Raw genomic sequence first — 23,026 nt, 5'->3', positions numbered from 1 at the left:
AATATATGCAATGGGACAGCTTGTTGGCATGGTAGATAGAATGCCAGGTACCTTCCTGAGTTCTAATCTGGCCTCAGACACTTCCTAGCTGTGAGATCCTGGACAAGTCACTTAATCCTATTTGCCTCAGTTTCCTTATCTGTAAAATGAGCTGGCAAAGGAAATGACAAACCACTCTATGATCTTCCCCAAGAAAACCCCAAATGGAGTCATGAAGAGTTGGACATGACTGAAAAAAGACTGAACACATACAAATACGCACATGCAGAGGATGTACTTGTACTCTGTTACTAGTTCAGTGGGAAGAGCATTAGACTAGGAATCAGGAGACTTGGTTTCTAGTTTTTGTTCCTTCATGAAGGATTGACATTCGCTTTTGAGTCCTGCTTTCCATATCTATAAACATGAGGGTTGACAGTCTACCAGGACATGTCTCGGGTTTCTCCCACCTCTGACATCTCTGGTTTCTGTTCCGACATGACTCTAAACCTCAGTCCGTAAAGGAATCCATGACTTCACTGGTGTGGGAGCTCTGTCTCCTCTGAGGGAGGGTAGAGCCCTGCCATGCCTTAGTAGACAGAGTCATCAAGGAGCTGCTGCAGCCAAAAAGCCATCATCACCTGGTAGGCAGCCTTCTGCTAATGGGCCTCTCTGAACTCATCTTGGCCAGTCCTTGGATACCAGACACTGGGCCAGTCCCTGAAGCCTACCCAGCCCTGGGAGGACCTGCCAGAGCATGAATTCTATGGACTCAGCCTACCCAGAATTACCTCTGGGCCTCAATGAGGAATCAAAAGAGGACTTCAGTAGAGGACATCAGGGTTTAAATAATTCAATTATTTTCATTGATAACTAAGTTATTAATTAATCGTTAATACAGTATTGGTTAATTATTTTAATTAATAACTTAATGTATGCCTTTTGTGTCTCATGGAGCATATAGCACAGACCTACTCTGCTCCGATGATGTGATCAATAAATTATATATATATATACATATATATATATTTATATTTATATATAAAAATCAATGGGTAAACACTATCAACCTTAGAATCAGCTAAGTAAAGACCACTGGAGGGTTTGGTGTTATGGATAGAGATTTGGACCTGGGCTCAGGAAAACATGAGTCCAAACCCAGCCTCAGATATGTACAAGCTGTATGACACTGGACAAGTCACTTAATCTTTGCTCCCCTCAGTTCTTTAGCTGTAAAGGGGGTAGAATAATGGAACCTACATTCCATGGTTATTGTGAGGATCAAATAAGATAATTTTAAAGGACTTAGAACAGTGCCTGGCACAATTGTAAGGGCTATGTAAATATTAGCTATTATTATTATTATTATTATCATCATCATCATCATCCCATAGCATTCATTAGGAACTTTTGTGGCCAAGATCTTTTTGTGGAATCATTGAGATAGACTTGATCCCTGCTCTCTAGTTGTTCAGTTGTTTTTCAATCATGTTCAACCTTTTAGGACCTCATTTGGTGTTTTCTTGCCAAAGATACTCTAGTGATTTGTTGTTTCCTTCTCCAGCTCATTTTAGAGATGAGGAAACTGAGGCAAACAGGAATAAGTGACTTGCCCAGGGTCACACAGCTATGATTGTCTGAAGCAAGATTTGAACTTGGGAAGATGAGTCTTTCTGACTCCAGGTACTGGACTCTATCCATTATGCAACCCAGCTACTCTGTTACTCCCTATTTACTTACAGTCTAAATCAAGATCATTAATCTAGAATCTATAGAAACCTTAGAGACCATCTAGTTCAACCTCCTAATTTTTTAAAAAACCCTTACCTTCTGTCTTAGAATCAAGAAAAAGAGTGGTAAGGCCTAGCCAATTAGGGTTAAGTGACTTGCCCAGGGTCACACAGCTTGGACATGTCTGAGGCCAGATTTGAACCTAGGACCTCCCATCTCTAGTCCTGGCTCTCAATCCACTGAGCCACCCAGCTGTCCTTTCAACCCTCCAATTTGATGGATAAAGACACCAGAAAAGTTAAGTGACTTCCTACAGATAGTAAGTGGCAGATCCAGAATTAGGATTTGGGGTCCATGACACCAAGTTGACCTCAAAGATAAAGACAGCAGAGAGATGCCCAAATATAAAAAGAATACACCAAATACAGATTTAAAACCTTGGACAAATACCTATGTAGAAAGGATGAATGGTTTAGATTCAGGATAAAGTTAAGTCCATTTTGGTGGGATTGGGATTAGGCGAATGGAGAAGGTGGAATTGTAATCTCAGAGTCAAATAGGCTTCTCTTAATAGTGAATTTTATTATTTCTGATTTTCTTATTCTTAAAAAAAAATTTGGTGGGCAAATGAATACTTTAATTTTTTTAAAGAAAAAACTTGGGAACGAGAAGAAAATGAATGGAGGCAAATGAATACTTTTACTAGAATTAAGAAAAAGACTGATGGAAAAGAGTAAAAGACAACTTCATGACTCTTAAATTACAATGTTTGTTCATTGCTTATAATCATCCTTGAATCTTCTTGAGTTTCTGGAATGAACTTGGTATATAGTATTTTCCCTTTGAATTCACTTGGATCTGATCTCTGGAGCTCTTCATTCACTCAGTTTATCTTAAAAAAACAACAACAACAAATAATTCAGAAAATAAGATCTTCAGGATGTATTCTTAGAGTTGAATGTGCTTTGAGGGAGCCAGGGTCTACCTCTCAAACCAAAATGCTACTGAGGGAAACAGGAACCAGATGTATTTTGTTTCTTTTGGTCATGTCTTTAGTGTGTGTCTAGCTCTACTATTTTTTTTTAAACATTATTTCTATCTTTGTAACAACTTTTAAGGAGAACCTCCTATCTAGGCCTGGTGTTCTATCTACTGTGCCACCTAGTTATCTCTAGCTATACTATTGATTCCTTAGTGACTCACGAAGAGTGGACATCAAAGTGAAAACATTAGAATTTGACCTCATTAATATCACTGAGATTTGGTAGGGTGAAACTCATGAGTAGACTATAGCTCTAGGTGGGTATGTTTGTTTAAAAGAAATGTGATAGATAAAAGGAATAAAGGAGAGAATGAGATAGCAGAGTATATTTAGAAAGTATGCTCATGTGGGGAAATACAGAGACTGAATGGAGTAAATATGGCATAGAGTGTCTGGTCAAAGCAACAGGGGAGAAACGCATCCAAGCTGGTAGCAGGGTCTTGTCCCAAGAATGGGAAACTCAAACTCCTTTCCGTCCAGAAGTAAGAAAAGAATTTTATTTGAAGAAGAAGTGGTTTTCGATGATATGATAGCCCAATAGATGGTGGAATAGTCTGGGGGCTAATCAGGTAGCCTTAGGGCTGAGGGACAAGCCCAGGGCTAGTGGGTTAAGCCTCTTTGGAGCTGATAGTCTGGAGGAGCAGCTCCACAGTAGGGCAGAAGCTTCCTCGGAGGAGTGAAGCTTCCTCTGTGGAGTGGCAGCTTCCACACCTATGGATAAGGGTTGGTATATTTATTGGGATCTGGTAGCTTAGCATCTCCCTTTCCAAATTCAGGTGGAATTATGTTATAGGGAATAAGGAGCATGTGCAAGATTAGAGGCCTCAGTGCATAGGTTCCATGTTTCTCCTTTGTCCACCTTGTCATCATTTGTCATGGAGAGAGATCTTGATGCCCTTCCAGAGCAGGAACATGGGGAGAGGATACGGTACATTGGAGGACCACTATTGGTAATTAGTTATTTCTAAGAACAGTATAAGCAATTAATAAAACAGAATGTGGGGCTAGGAGAGGTAGCTGAGTGGCTTAGTGGATAGATAGGCCTAGCAGTGAGAAGTCCTGGGTTCAAATCTGACCTCTGACACTTCCTAGCTGTGTGACTTAACCCCCATTGCCTATCCCTTAATGCTCTTCTGCCTTGGAACCAACACATAGTATTGATTCCAAGACAGAAGGTAAGGCTTAAAAACAAAAAACCAGAATGGGTACAAAGCTGATGTCTAACATAGAACATTACCAATGATACACAGAGTGAATAACTAAACAATCTGTAATTCATGTTTGATTAATGCTGAAACTGAAGGTGTTGCTGTTAATGTTTAACCAGTGCTAATTAGTGAGTAATGCAAGATTTCATAGTATGAGGGTCCTGTTCCTATTACTTCCCATTATTCCTCACTGCCAGCCCACATCAAAAGAAAGGAGAAATAGAAGGCTGGCACACAGACGTGGTAGAGTAGTGAAGAAGGATTTCAGTTATCTAGATATTTGCTGGGGCTCTGCTAAAAATTAAAAAAAAAACTCTTGAGTTAGTGGTTTTTTAATCTTTCAAAAGAGGGAGGAACCAATAAGGGGGAAATTCTATTCTGGATCTTATTGTTACTAGCAGGGAAGAACTACTTACTAGTTTGGAAACAATGGGAACTTTGGAGAGATGTGATCACTCTATCCTAGAGTTTATGACAGAGAAGTGAGCAAGCAATAAACATTTATTAAGCACTTATGATATACCAGACACCATGCTAAGTTCTGAGAGGCTGAAAAGCCAGGGTTGGCTGAAGGAGATGGGAGAACATAACTGAGTCAGAAGTGGAGCCTAATAAGGAATGAGAAAAATGGTTGTGTTGAGTGCTTTCCTTTGAGGGATCTTCTGAGAAGAACCAGTCAGAAGAAGGCTCCACAGAGACAGATTGTATTTCCAGTGTGTGAGAATGGACATGAAGAGGCTACTGATAATATACCTTAGATTTCCCTAGCCAGGGAAAGAATATTTCATATGGTTTGTTAAATTTGCAGATTGGCCAAAACTGAGAGGGACAGCTAGTACATTGTATGACAGAGTCAGAATCTAAATGGACCTTGACAAGACTAAAGCATATGGATGAATCTCATAAGATGAAATTTAATAGGTTTAAGTTTCTTGCCCTTGGCTTCAAAAAATTCAACTTCAAAAATATAAGGTGGAGCAGCCATGGGTAGATAATTGTTTCTTTCCTCCTTTCCCCTCCTTTTCACTTTCTCTCCTTCTCTTCTTGCTTTTCTGCCTCCTTTCTTCTCTCCATACTTCTCTCCCTCTCTTCTTCCCTTTCTCCCTTCCTTTTTCCTTTCCTCCCTTCATTTCCTTTCTCCTACCCTCTCTTCCACCTTCCCTTTCTCTTTTCTTTCCTCTCTTCCTTTTCTTTCCTCTTCCTTCTCTCTTTTCCTCCCTTCTTTCTTCTCTCCCTTCATCTCTTCTTTTTCCTGTTCTCTCATTCCTTTCTTCCCTCCTTTTGCCCCTTTTTTCTCCATCTCTTCTTTTATTTTTTGATTGTTTACATAAAATATTCTGCTATCTTCTTTCTATTTGTTTTGTGGTTGAATTTTAAATGTACCATTTGGGGAAAAACAGTTTTAAAAAAGATCTGGGAGTTTTAGCAGATTATTATCTCTATATGTCAGAAATATGATGTGGAAGTGTCACAAGACCCTGGGCAAGTTGCTTAACCCCATTTGCCTTAATTCCTTCATCTATAAAATGAGTTGGAGAAGGAAATGATAAACATTTCACTTTGCCAAGAAAATCCCAAATGGGTCACAAAGAGTCAGACACAACTGAGATGACTCAACAGCAAAAGTCACTGGACTTTGGCTTCTTTATATATCATTTGTAGTATTGTGTTCAATTTGGGGTACCATGATTTAAGAATGAGATTTCCAAGATATCTATCCAGGGAATAGCAACCAAGATAGTAAAGGGTATAACATCAACAACAAACATTTATAGAGTGCTAGAAGATTTCTAAAGTGCTCTATGAATACTATCTTGTTGGATCATCTTAAAAACTTTGTGGGGTAAGATGATTTGCTCAGGGTCACTCGACAAATAAATGCCTAGAACAAGATTTGAACTTGGCTTTTTTTATTCAAAGATATTTTATTTTCCCAATTAAATACTAATTTTCAACATGTTTTCCAAAATTTTAGGATCTTTGGATCATCTTCGTCCCTCCCTTTCCTCTTGCCACTTGGAGATGGTAACCAATTTGATTTTGGGTCATACATATATTATCATGCAAAACACACTTCTTTATTGGTCATTGTTGGAAGAGTGTGCTCATATAAAACCAAAACTCCAAAATAAAACCATAAATGCACTAATGTGATAGGTAGTATGCTTTGATCTATAGCCATCTGACTGACAACAATACTTTCTCTGGAAGTGGTTGGCATTCCTTGTCATAAGTCCTTCAGATATGTCCTAGATTATTGCATTGCTGAAAGTAGCCAAGTTTTCACAGTTGATCATTGTATAATATTGCTGTTACGGTGTGCAGTGTTCTCCTGGTTCTGCTTATTTCACTCTGCATAAATTCATGTAGATCTTTCCAACTTTTTCTGAAATCATCTTGCTTAGCATTTCTTATAGCACAATAGTATTCCATCACCAACATATACCACAATTTGTTCAGCCATTTTCCAATTAATGGAGATCCCCTTAATTTCCAATTTTTTGCTACCACAAAAAGAGCTTCTATAAATATTTTTGTACAAGTAGGTCCTTTCCCATTTTTTATTATCTCTTTGGGATACAGACTTAGTAGTGGTATTACTGGATCAAAGTGTATTCTCAATTTTATTGCCTCTTGGGCATTTGAACTCTAGTCTTTCTGATTCCAGGGCCAGTACTCTTGCCAGTACTCTATGCCACCTAGTTGCCTTTGATTTGAGAAATACCAAAGTCCAATACCAGGAAATATGGAGCTCGCAAGACCATAAAGCAAACTGACTTTATTGAGTGAGTAGAGGAGGGGGCAATAGCCACAAAATGAAGTCAATTGGGGCCCCAGGGGGAATGGGTCCCCTCTTCTAAACCAATAAAGCCTGGGTGAGATTTTATAGAATTCTTATCTATGAATAGAAGGACCAGGCATCTGGGGCAGGTGTGAGAAGCCTGGACCTGGAGACTGGTGCAGTTTCATGTGTGTGGAGAGAGGAAAGGCTCCTGGGTAATTGGAGGCTAATCAGTATTACAGCTCCCCACTGCCAGAAAAAGGGACTTTAGATTGTTACTTCTGGTTTTACTCTGATATAATCACTGGTAAGTCTGAGGCTTTTTCATTTAGCAGGTTGGGGAGGCTACTGTGTTCATTGTTGTTTGTTCCTCTTCAGAGGACCAGTGACATCACAGAGTAATGTTTAGACTTGTGCTTGAATTGGATTTAAATGTACAGGCCCCAAGATGGCAGAACCAAGAGAAATGGGTAGAAGTTAAAAAGAGGCCTATTTAGACTTGACATGAAAAAGTTCCTGTTAATTAAAGCTGTCTAAAAGTAGAATGGGCTATCTTAAAAAGTGGTGGATACTTCTTCCTTGGAGGTCTTCATGGAGAGGCTGGATGATCATGTGTTATAATGAAGACTCATTTCGTATATGGATTGAACCAGACAGCTATTGAAAGCCCTTCTAATTCTTAAATTCTGCCATTTTGTCAATTCTCATCTTTTAAACATAGGCTCAATTCAACTTTGATAAGAGATAGAAAATTGATCAAGTCCAAAAATATTTTTTCTGCCCACTTTGCTTGGAGAGGTTGGAGAACAAAAGCAGTCATTGCCTTTCCCATTCTGTGGTAATTTTAATATGTGATTATGGAAAAGGGCTATGTCTATATATATGCACATATCTTTTTTTTTTTTTGTCAGGGTTCAAGGAAGCAATCTTTTTTTTTTTTTTTAAACTCTTACCTTCTGTCTTAGAGTCACTACTGTGTATTGGCTCCAAGGCAGAAGAGTGGTAAGGGTAGGCAATGGGGGTCAAGTGACTTGCCCAGGGTCACACAGCTGGGAAGTGTCTGAGGCCAGATTTGAAAATGAAGCAATCTTAATGGAGAGTTATTGGATTTCTTGACAAATCAGTGTTTGAAATATTGCATTGTGAAGGTGGTACCTTCTCTAATCGCCTGCTCTGATCTCAATGTCATTCATCTGAAGAGGCATTTCCATAGTTACAAATAGAAAAACTGGCAGATTTGGAATCAGAGGACTTAGATTTGGGCCTTAACTATTATATCTGTTGGTAATTTTATCCCAAGTGCCTTTCCTTCTCTCGGACTCAGTTTTCTCCAATAAAGATGAGAGGGTTTGATTAGATGAGCGATTGTGGTGTCTTCAAGGTCTAAATTCAATGATCTCCTTGAGGCATCTGTTCTCCTTAATCGCCTCTACTTTCTCTCTCTCTCTCTCAACTTTGGATGATGGAACATTAACAAACTTTGGCCAGTTCCCAATTCTCCTTCACAGCACAGTGCCAGGGTTCAAAAGTCAGAGAGCTAAAGCTGAAGATGCTCCTGTCACATGCCAAACACCTAAAGTGGCCAAAATAAACTCTGCCCAATATTGTTGGCTGCCTCTCCGTGTTTTTATTTTATCACTGCTCCCTGACATTCCAGCAAGGCTTCACAATGTTCAAAGCCCTTTCCTAGACATTATCTCTTCTAATCTTCAAAACAATTCTCTGAGGGAGGGACTGAAAATAATTGTTATTGCCTTTTTATACATAAGCAAACCGAGCCTCAGAGAGGTTAAAAGTGATTGCATAAAGCTGTATAACTCTTAAGTGATGGAACAGCTGGGAAGAAAAGCAGTTTTTCTGACTTCAAGTCTAATAACTTTCCACTATAGCCTGCCATGACTTTGTCAATCTTTCCCCAGCATTTGGAAAAAAAAATCTTTAATCACAGAATCCAAAATCTCAGCTTGGCTTCTGTCCTCATCCACAAACCCTCCAGGCCCTTCACCTTTACACCAGTGGAGACATTTTCAGATTGTGCAAAACTTTTTTGCTCCTTCAAACTAATTAAGCTCTGATGACATCAGCTTTATTTGCAATGCACCTGATTAAGGCCATGATACTAATTAAACTCTTGAATGATTAGAAATGCAAATTAGCAGTGTAACAAATCCCATCCTTACAGCAGCCTTGGGTTCAACCAAAGGCCTGTGTCTGCTAGCTCTGGGACAGTAGAGGGTCTAGGCAAAAGTGTCTCAGGAGGAAGGACGTTCTGCATTTCCACCTGCATCTTGGGTAGAAATAATATTGCCTATTAGGGGCCAAGTCTTACCTGCTTAACATTGATGGTGACTTTGTGCAAAAAAAACATTTTTCTCAAACATCTGCCACTTTCTGCATATGACAACTGAGCCAAGGTTATGAGACTTGAGGGGATAAAGGCAACTTCATTCACATCACATGGCAAGAGCCTGAGCATTAGTCACTGCTGGGGAAAAATGGGGATGCCTGCTTCATTATTGCCTGGTTCTGACCCATTTAGGTGATTAAGACATTTTACACTCCAGCACTGTCTAGGAAAAGACTCAGAAAGAGTGGTTTGAATGGAGAAACCAGGCGTATGGGCAGATCACTGTCTCTTAGCACCATGCTCTGTTCATAATATGTGTTTAGTAAATACTTGATGAATCATAGAAACACATTAATTGAGAGTTGAAAGGGACCTTTAGCTCCAAGGGAAAAGAACTGCTACATTTTCCTATGAGCTACCTTTTTCTTTTGTGAGTACTCATGCTCCCCTTTCATCTCCCTCTTGTTTTATTTTCCTCGATTAGAATGTAAGCTCTGTGAAGATACCTTGTTTGTTTTTGTTTCCCCAGTGTCCAGCATAGTGCCTTGGATATAGAAAGAACTTAATAAATGCTCTATCATAGATTCAGATGTCTTTATCTATCTACCTCTCACCTTTCTACTATCTATCTATCTATCTATCTATCTATCTATCTATCTATCTATCTATCTATCTATCTTTCCATCCATCTACCTATCTACCTATATCTATATCTACCTATCATTTTTCTTTCTATATTGATCACCTATCTATCTACTTGTCATCTTTCTATATTTATCTACCTATGATTTTCTTTCTATCATCTATATCCATCATCTTTCTATATCTACCTACCAATTATCTTTCTGTATCTATTTACCTACTTATCATTTTTCTTTCCATTTCTCTCTCTTCCTATTGTCTTTCTTTTTCTATTTGTCTTCATCTATAATTTATTATCTATCTCTATCACCTTTCAATTTTATCTGTCTATTCATCTACTTCAATTCCCACCTACTTGAACCCATATCCAAAAAAGAAGTCCCACTACCAATACCTAGCTTTTGCTTGAGGACTTCCAATGAGGATGAAGCCATTGTCTATTGCAGCAATCTATCCCACTTTTTGAATAGCTCTAATTGTTAGGAAGATATTCCTGATATTAGGCCTAAATTTGATTGTTTGCTATTCTGTCTTGCTTTCCTAGTTCAGCTAAGCAGAACCAAGTAGAAAAAAAAATCAAACCATTTTTCCATAGGATGACTTTTCAAGTTCTTGGAGACAGGTAGCATCCTCATTGAGTTGTTTTTTTCTCCAGGTTAAGTATCCGCAGTTCCTTCAATGGATTCTTTTATTTTTTTTAACCCTCACCTTCTATCTTGGAATCAGTACTATGTACTGGTTCTAAGACTGAAGAGCAGTAAGGAATAGGCCATGGGGGTGAAGTGACTTGCCAAGGTCACACAGTTAGGAAGTGTCTGATGTCAGATTTAAACTCAGGACCTCCCATATCTAGGCTTGGCTCTCCATCCACTGAGCCATCTTTTTTGCCCCACTTCAATGGATTCTTATACAACATGGATTCAAGGCTCTTCAAGTGAATTTAGTTGAACAAAAGCTCAGGTTTTTTTTTTTTTTTTTTTTTTTTTTTTTGCATTTACAAAATGATGGGATTCTACCAGTAAAGAATTTGAGTTAAAAGGAAGGTCATTCAATCTTCTGAAATATACATGAGAAATAAAGACCTCAACCATTGGGTTTTACTATCATTTAAAAGGAGAGAAAACTACTTAATTTTCAGAGGGCATATTTTCAAGGAGTCTTAGAGTTAGACAGGACCTCAGGGATTGTCTTGTCCAAGCAATACCTAACAAATAATCTCTGAGTTCCACCCTTCTTATTCTTTGAGGGACTTCTAGTGCAGCTCATTTCCTAATGTGTCTTTCAGCTCTGTAATTTCAAGAAGAGTGGTGATGCTGAAAAGTAACAGAAGTTGGAATGAGAGGGGATGTGTTAAAACATTTAGAGAGATAGGCCAAGTTTAGATTCAATAAGCTGATTATAATCTAAAGAGAGGGAATGTGGCCCAAGGGTCAGAGGTTTTACTGAAACTGTAGGAGCTACTTTACTTGGATGGCATGTGTAGCGTCTGGATTATGGAAGGTAGGGAGAGAGTCAGAGAATTAGAAAATGAAAGTTTCTTCCGACATTGGTCCCTAGCAGTGCTGCCCATATATCTATTTCATTACTACCTTATGACTTTGTCAGGAGTGCATGAGGTATCAGGGAGTGGTCAGTTACCATCCCTAAGTCTTCTTTTGGGGGTGGGGATGCAATAGAATAGTTCTGGCATTTTTCCATAGCACAGACATTTGGTGCTAATTTATGCACATTGGAAAATTTTTTTTTGCCAGGGCTCAGATGGGGACCTCCTAGTGGGTGTGCTATCCATGACGAAATCAAGAAAGCAACTGTGGCTCAAGAATATGATCCTTCTGAGGTTGGAACCAGAGGCTTGTGTGAGGCACAGACTTGGCTTGTAATTTCAAACTCATCTGTTCACAGAATCCCTGCTGGGGCTCAGGAAGTGTGATGAGCAAAGAGACCACTTTTCCCATGAAAACTGTTGGGTTCATTTTCCACCAGGCTACCCAGTTTTACATTCCAGGCATGCAGGAATATCCTCCCCCCAATGGTAATTGGTAGTGTTATACTCCTCTCCCCAAGCTCTGTAACCATCTGTACTAGATGAGAATTGGGAAGATTAAAAATAGAAGCACTTTCAATTGGAGAGCAAATACTCTCAAGAGGCCAATTTAAGGCAGGTTTGTGGTAAAGAGGATCATTCTGAGAAGGTCCACAGAATAATCTATAAATTAACATTTAATAGGCAATGTTTTACATCACATCATTTTGGGAGGGGAGAATCATGGAATCTGGGATCATGTAGTCATAGTCTGGTAAATGGAAATGACTCCTGAAAAAGGTTCAATTAAACAGCCTCCTGCTTCCTAGAAAGGTTTGCAAAGTCAATCCTCCCCTACTCCCCCCGAAATTGTATCTCTCTTCTTGTTAAGAGTCCACTGGGAAACAAAAATATTCTATGGTTTCCATTGGTAAATATGGCTCAGATTATGGAATTAGATGTGATTAATGAATATAGATTCTTATTCTTGCCTATCTATTGTGGTAACCTCCTAACAAGTCTTCCTGCTTTCATTTGCAGTGTCCTCAAATCTGTCCTTCATGCCACTCTTAAACTGATCTTCCTTAATCATAGGCTTAGTCATGTTATTCCTCTTCTCAAAAATCTTCAGTAGCTCCCTTTTGTCTCCTAAACAGAACTCAAACTTCTTGGTTTGGCATTTAAGACCTGCCACAATCTGATCATGCCTCTTCCAACTTTGATCTCACAGTACTCACCTCTAGTCATCCTACACTTCAGTTAAAGTGGGCCACTCTCTGTCTCTTGATCTCACCCAGAGCTTTCCTCCCTTCATGAATTTCTTATACATTTTTCTATACCTAGGATGTTCTCTCTCTCTCCTTTGCCTGCTCACCTCCTAGCCATCCTTTTATGCCTGGAAACACTTCCAAGAACAACTAAGAAAGCTGGAAAGTATCAGAATGGATTTAAGTAGAAACTTCTTAGTTATTAGAGCTAAAAGCGTAATGACCAATTTCAAAGGTTGATGGGTTTTCCCTCATTGAAGGTCTACAATATGGTTAAATCTTTGGTGAAGTTTTTTCCAACTCTGAGATTCTATGAGGCCTTTCTTGATCTCTCTAACCCCCTAGTTGGTAACAACTTTCCTCTTTGCAGAGCAATAATGAACAATTTTGGCATCTGGACCAAAAAGCATTAATCATTCTCTGTGATAGGCAGCATCAAATGTCGCTTCAAATCAATAGAAGGTGAGGTTAGAGGAGTTTTCAGATGGTAGCTCCATGGGGATAGACTTTAGGATTCTTTTTTTAAACCTTTAACTTCCATCTTAGTAACAACTCTAAGACAGAAGGCTGTGGGCTAGACAAAAGGAGTTAAATGCCATGGAACACACAGCTAGGAAGTGTTTGAGTCTAGAATTGAACTCAGATCCTCATGACTACAGACCTGGCTTTCTTTCCACTAAGCCACTTTGCTGCCCCTCCAGCACTTAGATTATAGTCAGGGGAGAAGAAAGCAAGAGCAAGGTAGAGTGAGTAATAATTCACTTGGTTTACATTTTTCATTCTGTAATTATTAGCATTCTGGGACAAAATCCGCCCCCCCTCCAATTTCAAAAAAGAACCCATCTCTAGGTATGTCTCTATCCATCATTTCTCACAAAACACTTTGTTTTGCACCTCTCTAAAGTAATGTCATGTAAATTGTCTGTGCCATTTTCCAGCTTGAATACAAGTTCCCTTAGGGTAAGGACACATTTACATCTCAGATGCTGTTCTGCAAAATTGTTGCTGTTCAGTCATTTCAGTCATGTCTGACTCTTCGTGACCCTATTTGGGGTTTTCTTGGCAAAGATACTGGAATGGTGAGCCATTTCCTTCATCCGTGAGCATTCACTGAGCACCCTTCTGTGGAGTCATTTAGGCAGACTTGGTCCTTGCTCTCTAGTTATCATTCAGGCCTGCCCAACTCTTTGTGACTCAGTTTGGAGTTTTCTTGGCAGAGATACTGGAGTGGTTTGCCCATTTCCTTCTCCAGCTCACTTTATAGATGAGGAACTGAGGCAAACAAGATTAAGTGACTTGCCCAGGGTCACACAGCTAGTAAGCATCTGAGGCTGATTTGAACTCTGGAAGTTGAAGCTTCCTGACTCCAGGTTCAGCATTCTATCCACTGTGCCACCATGATGCCAAATTTTAGATACTTAATTGTTGAAGGAGAAATCACTAACTAGGGAATATCTACCACCTTTGCACCTTGGAAAACTAGGAGGGAATTTAAGTTCAATGGGGAGGAACTGTCACAAGAATACTAGGGTATAATGTTTTCATCCTTTTTAAAGTTGAAGTTGGCCAATGAACAATATGGAAATATGTTTGGCATGATAATACATGTCCAATACAGATCAAATTGCTTACCATCCTCAGGAGGGGGGAGAGAAAGGAGGAAGGAAGACAATTTCAGAAAATACACATGGAAAATTATTACATGTAATTGGGAAAATAAAATAAAATGATAAAAAATAAAGTTGAAGTTGTTAGGATATTGATGTAAACAAAACAAAACAAACCACTGTCTGCCAGACACACGGTAGGTCTCCATAAATATCTGCTGCATTTGCCAGACTTTTAATAAGAAGGTATATTGTCTCGCTGGCCCTATTGAAATAGCTAATGGGAATAAATTTTGTTTCCAGCAGGCCCGCATTACACCAGACAGATATTCCAAGTTTCTTCCAGGAGAGAAGGGGTTGAAAGCCGGAGCCAAAGTGAAATGAACACAGGTAAATGTCACCACATCCCCACTCACCACACTGAAATTAAATATGGATTTAGCAGATTGCAAAGCGAAGTAGTCAAGGCAATTAAATAACATTTAAATGAAAAGTAAATCATATCTCTCCTATTTTAAAATGACTTAACAAATGTGAATACACTAAATTAAATACTTAACTCTTTCTATTGAATAAATACACAGCAGAAGAGGGAAGGAGCACGAGTGACATCTTATTAAATGCTTAGCAGCAGTGTTCTAGCACGGGGGTCCAGCAACCTTTTCTGGTTCTATTTTATTTAATCCAATAAACATTTGTTGAACCCCAACTAAGTGCAGGGCACAATGAAAGGGGCCCCGAGGGTTTAAATAGGACACAGTTCCTGTCCTTGTGGAGCTTACAATCTAAAAGAGAAATGGCAAAAATATCAAGAGTCATAATAGAAAAGGTCAAGGATCTCTGCCAAGTCTGTCTCAAAGGTGGTCATTCCTTTTCTTCTGGCCTTTTTCATGGGAGAAGGAAAGAGAGAAAGATAGAAGGGAGCCTAAATTGTTACATAGCAAGAAATAGAAATGATTTGATATAAAGGAAAGAATTTGCAGTTCTTTGGGTAGGTTATGGGTCTCATTTTCCTCATCTGAAAAATGATGGATTAGACTAGAGAACTTGTAATTAATAATAATGGTGACGATGATAATGATAATGATAAGAGCTACCATTTATATAGAACTTTGAGGTTTTTCAAAGGGTTTTACAAATATCTTATTTCATAAAAGCTAATTCTACATTTTCAAACAATGGGATTTGGCATATGGTAGTACCATACAGAGATCATGAAGTCTGAAGAAGGATGAGATTTGGTGGGCATAGCCCATTTCAGACATGTTGATTTTGGGGACATCCAGGGGAGATATAGACAGATACAGGTCTAAAGATAGGTCAGTGCTGGAAGTCAAGAGCTGAGAAGGAAGATGATGGGCCAATGAAGGGGCCATGATGGAGTATTATAAAAGGTAGGAAAAATAGAAGAGCTTGTTGTTTTGGAAGCCTAGGGAGGAGAGAAGGTCCAAAAGAATGGGGTGGTTAATAATGATAAATATTATAGCAGCAAAGAAGAGAAAGACTAAAGTTCCTTGAATTTGGTTATTAGGAAGTCCCCAAAGTATTATATGATTTAGAACTTGAAAGCACCTTGGAGCTCATCCAATTTAAGCCTCAGATTTTACAGATGATACACAATCGCCCAGAGAGGTTAAGTGAACATTCCTAAATTTACACAGGAGAGAGAGACAGACAGACACACAGAGAGAGAAATATATATATGGAGAGAGAGAGACAGAGACAGAGAGACACAGAGAGAGAAAGAGACAGAGAGAGACAGAGACAGAAAGAGACAGAGAGAGAAAGAGAAAAAGAGAGACAGAGACAGAGAGAGGGGAGGGAGGGGAAGAGAGGAAGAATGAGGGGGATGGGGAGAGGGAGAGAAGGAGATTGTAGTAAAATGGGAAAATATTAAAATCAGAATACAAGGAGTTGTGGAAAGAATGCATAGGAGGAAATGGGTATGTGGAATAAAAACTATATGAAATAGACTGAGTATACATGATGAAATTGTGCTTCATTTTCACCTTTACTCATCAGTGGACATTTTGAAAATGTGTTATGATTTGGAAACTGAGACATACAACAGTTACGTCCATTATGGAAATATTAGAATACCCCATTGAATAACTGCAAGATTTCTCTAAGAAGATATATACTTAGGTAAAGGATAGGAAGAGCATTTAATAAATATTTAACTTCTCTTCCAATTATGCTTTTCAACTTTGCTTTCATTGTTCAACCCCTTATGATGTCCAATAACATGCCCATTCTCTCCTTTTTTGTTTTTCTTGGCTGGGGGACTTTGTGGACTTTGGAATAGTAGTCCCCTTGCAGAGGCATTAGGTTCTTTAGCAGGGTTACTGATATACTTTCCATTGTGAGTTTGTGAGTTTGTTCATATTGGCTGATAATTTTATAAGGAATAATACTGCCCACAAAGTATTCTGGGTTTATTAGCCCATTTAGAAAATTTAGAACAAGGTAAGATTTTTTTGTGGCATAGTGGGAAAAGCTGGGTTCTAGTCTTAGCACTATTACAAAGTCTTGATGACTTTGTACAAGACACTTAGCCCTTTTGAGGCTTCCTTTCCTCATCTGTTAAATGTGTTCATATGTTGGCAGATAGTGGGGAGCTATATACTAGATTATCTCTAAGTTCTTGCTCCAAATCTATAAATCTTTATTCTATATGTTTTCCATAGCAAGGGGCTGCACCCATAACTCAAAGGTTTCACAGGTGTGTGCTTATGGGTACATATGTATGTATGTGTGTGTATTTATATGACATTGGTCACAGAATAGAGTGAGTTATTCCTAGAACACAATGTCTATTTCCACCTCCAAATCTTGGCTCATTTTGTTCTATACATTTTGCACACTATCTTTTTCTTCTTCTCAGAAAAAGGTCTATCTATCCAACAAAATTGAACTTAAATTCTACAAAATCCTTAATTGAAGTCTTTCTTGAATCAGTTTCTCAGAGAACTTGGTTCTTACTTTTTCCATGGCAACTGACACAATATCACCTTATATTTTGTTTATTTATATACATGACACTTCAATAGGACATCCCAGGCAAGTTAGTTAACCTCTTTGAACCTCAGTTTCCTTGTATTTAAAATAGGGCCATCATAAAGCTGTTGTAAGAAAGGTATACTATAAACTTTGAAAGTGCTATAGAAATCAGTCTTATTTCTGTCTTATTTCTTCTACTAGATAATAAGTTCTTGGAGGGTAGGGGCCATATCTTATATTCCCTTTACTGTCTAGTAGAGTGATATAGTCTCCAGTAATGATAATTGAGTGAATGAATGAATGTATCAACCAATCAATTTTCCTCCCAAATACATGGGGTTCAATAACAACATTTTGGAAGATTAGAGAAGGAAATAACACAATGATCATTGTATTATTCCTCCATAAGTTCTCTGGAAGTGACCTTGCTATATGAAGAAGTATGGTTATAGTGGGAAGAGCATTCAACTTGAGGCAGAGGAATAACTAGACGTTTTTTCATCTGAATTAAAAACAGTTGTATGAGGATAGTAGAAGGCCCACTTGCAATTCAGAGAATAGTTTGATGACTAGTGTAGTCACATTAAGAGAAGGGAGGGTCTCTAGAGCTCTCTATTTAAGAGCTTTTCATGCTATTTAGCTTTAACTTTATGAGTATTTGGTATAGCATCAAACTATTAAAAATGTTCTTAAGTTTTTGTGGACCAATGTTATGTCTGAGTGTTTGGGGACCATATTATTGTGAGAAATAATAATCCCTCAGTTTTGTGATTGATTGATTATTGTTGGATTTGCAAGAATATCTGAGATCTTTCATTTATAGTGTAGGAACTTGTTATCTATTAGTTTATGAAAATTAGTGAGCTTTCTGTGCATAATTCTAGCCATCAAATTGTGTACTGCTAGATTTTCAGGAAGTATCAAATGTTCCCAGTCTGTAGTGATGTCATTACACAGCTATACATAATCTGCTTTAATCAATAAGTCTCTGTTCCTTAAAGATGACCAACATGCAATTTCAACCATGTCCCAATGCTAAATTGCAATCATGAACCCCTCCATTTCTAAAAACAAGCTCACATGATCCAGACATTTGTTCAATATTTCCTTGTCAACGTGTTGAGTTCATGTGGATGTTACCCATGGAGGGCCTTTTGATTCCATTCTTGGATTTTAGCCATTTCATAGGCTACATCTGGAGGTAAACCACCTATTATTATTGTAATTATCATCATAATTGACTAGGCTTGGTGGTAGAAGGATGAGAAGAGCTGTTGTAAATTGTGGGCTAGTGGAAAGTTTGGTAAATGTCTCTTTGGGGGGGAACTATTTCCATAGTTAGTTTATGTGATTTGGCTTATTTCCTGACACCACATAGTCATTGGCAAAAGAAGCTCTTCTGATTTTTGGCTCTGTGCTCTTTCCCTACAGACCACATATTTCCTCTCTTGTTCAAAGAGAACCCCTTTAATGACCTCCAATGGGGGCCCGTAAGTCAAATATATCCTTTCTCTATTATGATGACAGCCAAACTGAATGTAGGGTGATAGTGAGTTTGTGGTTTGGGGTCAGTAGCCTCACCATAACAGGCCTGGCAAATTCTCATTATGCCAGGCCACTAGGCAGAATTTCCAGGGACTCAGGCCACGGAATTTTGCTCCCTGTCCAAAAAATGCAGGTTTCTCCAACATGTCTGCCCTAGTAACAGTTCCATTTTCTTTTTTCTGTAAAGGAGAGATCTAAACATCTATGGTTGAGACATATTGTGGTAGAAAGGTATAGATTATATGATGGGCTCAGGTCTGAAATGCCATGCTCCAGGGGTGAACAAACTACTATTTCTGAATGACCGAGAGCACATTCTACAGTTGCAATTTTTCAAACAATATGCAGCTCTGCTAGATTAAAATGGGACACTAAGAAATGATTTATGTGACATCAGTGTTGGTTCTTGGTGATAGCTCCTCACAAGAGAAATATCATGAAATAAATCCAAGGTAGCAAAATAAGTAAATATCTTTCAATTTTCTCAAACCCAGAAGACTCTCTTGATTAGCAAAACTGCATCTTTCTCTATTTAGGTCTTAGGAAGCCATACTCTTAGAATGAAGAGATTGTTTCCTATATCTTAAAGTAATTATTCAAATTCTGATATTTTCTAAATACTATTTGTCTCACATTTATTTTTATTTATCCCCTTAAGGGTCAGAATCTGAGCTTTAGTCTAATTATGGATTATCCCCAATTAAGGGACATGGGAAGGGGGCAGCAGAGTGGCTCAGCGAATTGGGATCTAGGGCTAGAGATGGGAAGTCTGGGGTTCAAATCTGGCCTTAGATTCTTCTTAGCTGTGTGATCCTGGGCAAGTCACTTAATCCCCATTGCCTAGCCCTTACCACTCTTCTGCCTTGGAGCCAATACATAGTATTGATTCTAAGATGGAAGGTAAGGGTTAAAAAAAAAAGAATATAGAAAGGGGAGAGGAAACACTTGGCTTCTCAGTTGTATGATTTTACTGTGTGTTTCCTCCTTTCCTCCAGCTCCAGAGAGTGAGTTGTTGCATCTTATGGGGTGGCTCAGATGCTGCCTTGCCTAACTGCAGGGCCAGGGACTGGTTGACTTTTATTAGTCTCTTGAAGTCCTATACATTATTCAATTTAGGTTGTAAGTGGAAGTTGTTAACCACTGTCTTTCCCAAGCTTATCAGGCCTCTGTGAGTCAATACTTTGTAGAACAATATAGATTGAATTTTCTTTTCTTCATTTTACTTTCAGTTTAGAGTATCATATTCTTCAAGTTTGAGAATGTTTCTCCTTGTTCTGGAATTAAATTTTTTTAAAGTTTCTTTCTTCATAGCTCACTAGTCTTCTTGATTCTGGTGATTCCAATCCTTTACTTATTCATACGTCTAGGGAACTTGTTTCCTCCTGGGACTCCAGATTGGCTATGATTTGTTCTCCTTTCAGAAACAGAATCACCAAATCACTAAATCTCAGAATTGGAAGAGTGCTCACAGGGGGCAGCTAGAGATCTTGCATAAATTCTGCATTACACTAGGTGGCTCAGTGGATTGAGAGTCAGGCCTAGAGATGGGAGGTCCTAGGTTCAAATCTGGACTCAGACACTTCCCAGCTGTGTGACCCTGGGCAAGTCACTTAACCCCCATTGCCTAGCCCTTACCACTCTTCCACCTATGAGCCAATATACAATATTGACTCCAAGATAGAAGGTAGGGGTTTAAAAAAAAAGAGTGCTCAGAAACTATATAATCTAATCAATTTTTGAACAGAAATTTCTTTTATCAGTCAGGTCATCAATAAACATTAAATACCTACTGTGTCCCATTCAGTGTGCTAAGTACTGGACACTCAACACATAGTCATTCAGCCTTTGTTTGAAGAGGCAAACCATTCCAGTATCTTTGTCTAGAAAATTCTAAATGGGGTTACAAAGAAATACAGAAATAATTTCCATAAATTCTTTAGCTGCTGTTTCAAAGTGAATATTGTGTTGGGGGTCAGAGTCAAGATGGCAGCTTAGTAGCAGCAAAAGCAGAAACCACTCTGACTAACTTTGCGAACTGATCTGTATAAGGAGCCTCAAAACCATGGGAGTCAAAACAAGATGAGCGAGGGGGCTCTCCCACTGAATCCAAGTTGAAAGGTAGGCAGAGAGAGAGAGAGAGAGAGAGAGAGAGAGAGAGAGAGAGAGAGAGAGAGAGAGAGAGAGAGAGAGAGTTGACTTTCATGGGATGAGGGGGATCTGGAAGCAAAGTGAATATTATGTTGGGAGCTAAATGCTAAATTCTGACACTGCTAAATAAAAAAAAATTTCTTTAAAAACTACAAAATTAACATATTCCATCACACTCAACCAATACTTTAAAAAAAGTTTTCCATAGAATTTCTTTATGAAGTTGGTTTTTCAAACAAAGCGGTAATAATTAAGAGGTATTCTTTAATAAATTAAAAAAAAGTTAGAGGAAGAGTTGGACATGATTGAAATTATCCAACAATAACAACAAAACACATGAAGGAGATTATGTTGTCTCCTAAAGCTGCCCAGAAATATTGAACGTATATCAAATCTAACTTTTCCTTTTTTGCAAAAAAAATTTTTTTGTGGGGGGGCGATCCTTTCATCAATGTGGGGAACTCCCAGTGTAATAACCTCCTTCACTAATGCCAACTGGGAATTCCACTGTAATTTATAGTCTTAGAGAGCTAAATGGGATGCTGAGTTAACGCTATTTTTATTGTTGCTATTGGTCCTAAGTTTTTGGAAAGCACCAGTAACCTCATGGACTCATATCTGCTGAGTTAAGTGACTTGTTCAGTGGTCACATAGCATCAGGCAGGACTTGGACCTGGGTCTTCCTATTTCTTCTTCCATTCTGCCTCCTTCATTTGACTTTGTACAACAGGCCTTTCCAGAGTCATTAGGTCCAGGCAGGGACTTGGTGTCCACTGCTGCCCTTGGCCTCAGAATCAAGAATGGAGGAAACTTGGAATGGAGGAAACAAATCTGCTCCCTGCCCTGAGGACACAGAGAAGGTTGGATTCTGCTCTCTGGTGCCACCTGCTGGAATCATCTCTAGTCACTATGTAGACATTCTCTGAGACCATTTTTTTTTTTTTCTTTGCCTGCCACCCAGAACCTTGAAACCAAGCACAGATGCTGTGGAGGCTGCCAGATTTCTGTCCCAGCCTTATCTGTTCTTCCTCCACTGGCTTTCTAGACCAGAAGACCAGATGTCTCTGAATGCCTTGCCTGAAGTCCCACGGACTATGGGCGTCCCCAATCAGAAATCAGTACATCTGCCAGTTTGGAGTCTTCTAACTGGGGATTCTGGTCAACTATCTGCATTTACAGTGAATGAAGTTGTGGCTAAAGTCTTTGGCTCTTTCTGTAATTAGAAAGGCAAATAGAATTGATTTTTTAAAAAGTTTAGTGACTATGTGCTTGCTTGACAACGTAGAACTCCTAAATTGCCTCTAACCAATTCGTAAATACTGGTCCACTGGATTTCTTTGAGTTGTCACTAAATTAGGATAATTTCTCACTTTTGAGGCTCTTCCAGTTTTTGACTAGAACATCATGATTAGAATTAATTTATAGGAACAAAAAGGCTAAAAAGGGAATAAGTAAAAACAGGCTCTGGAACTCAAAGAGACCTTAGAGGTTATCTGGCTGATATCTATCATTTTGCGAGCCCAGAAACTGAGTTCAGGTTGAGGTGGTATGAAGGTCACATCCATGTGAAATATTGTAGGCAGAATTTGAATCCAAATCCAGTCCTCGTCTTTTTTACTTACTGTCTTAAGTGGATTCCTAGCTGGTTGTAAGTACTGGTCTGAGATCCTGCAAAATCCTGCTTAGTTTAAGCTACTTAATACTAAAGCCTAAAATACGAAAGAGATAGCAGAAGAAGATAGCACTGATTATCACTGTGACTGCTATTATTCAGGGGATTCTGAACCATTTCTCTTAAACTTCTCTGAAGGTTGAAATTAGTAGTTGATAGCAGAGGCCAGCTTCAAATGAGATAAAAGGAAGAACTTCCTGAGGACAGTGAGGGCTGTAAGACCCAGATTGCCAAGAAAAATGTTTGGAGCGGCCAAGCTTTCGGCTCTTCTGGCTTCTGTTCTTCCAGAGGGCTACCCCTCGGTTCAGTTGAGTGGAACCTTCCCTTCTCTAGGGAGCAGGAACACATGACCCTCCTTTCCCTTCCCCCCAAGGGGGAAAAATAGTTCTCGATATAGATCTAAGTTCTCTAACTTGCTTATCAGAGCACAGATGGGCAAGCCTGGTCAGGGCAACCTGATGTAGGTTTATGTGGGAAGGAAAGAGGGGCTAAATGTGCCTTCCCTCGGCATATAAATATGATGGTTTAGCACA

The 23,026-nt window shown here is 38.9% G+C and overlaps 1 long non-coding RNA gene across 3 annotated transcripts in view; it reads left to right on the top strand.

Annotated features, from left to right (window-relative positions):
* The window catches only part of LOC123242123, a 200,977-nt gene that overhangs the window by 95,994 nt on the left and 81,957 nt on the right, over positions 1 to 23,026 (top strand). For 2 of the 3 annotated variants that reach the window (XR_006505802.1, XR_006505804.1), the window contains one exon: positions 14,432 to 14,518. This is a non-coding gene — a long non-coding RNA (uncharacterized LOC123242123). The remainder of the gene's footprint in view (positions 1 to 14,431; positions 14,519 to 23,026) is intronic. The other variant, XR_006505803.1, reaches the window with a different exon arrangement.

Source organism: Gracilinanus agilis, chromosome 3 (assembly GCF_016433145.1).
Source record: "Gracilinanus agilis isolate LMUSP501 chromosome 3, AgileGrace, whole genome shotgun sequence".
NCBI lineage: Eukaryota > Metazoa > Chordata > Mammalia > Didelphimorphia > Didelphidae > Gracilinanus > Gracilinanus agilis.
The sequence above is the reverse complement of the archived record's forward strand: the minus strand, read 5'-3'. Positions and strand labels throughout refer to the sequence as shown.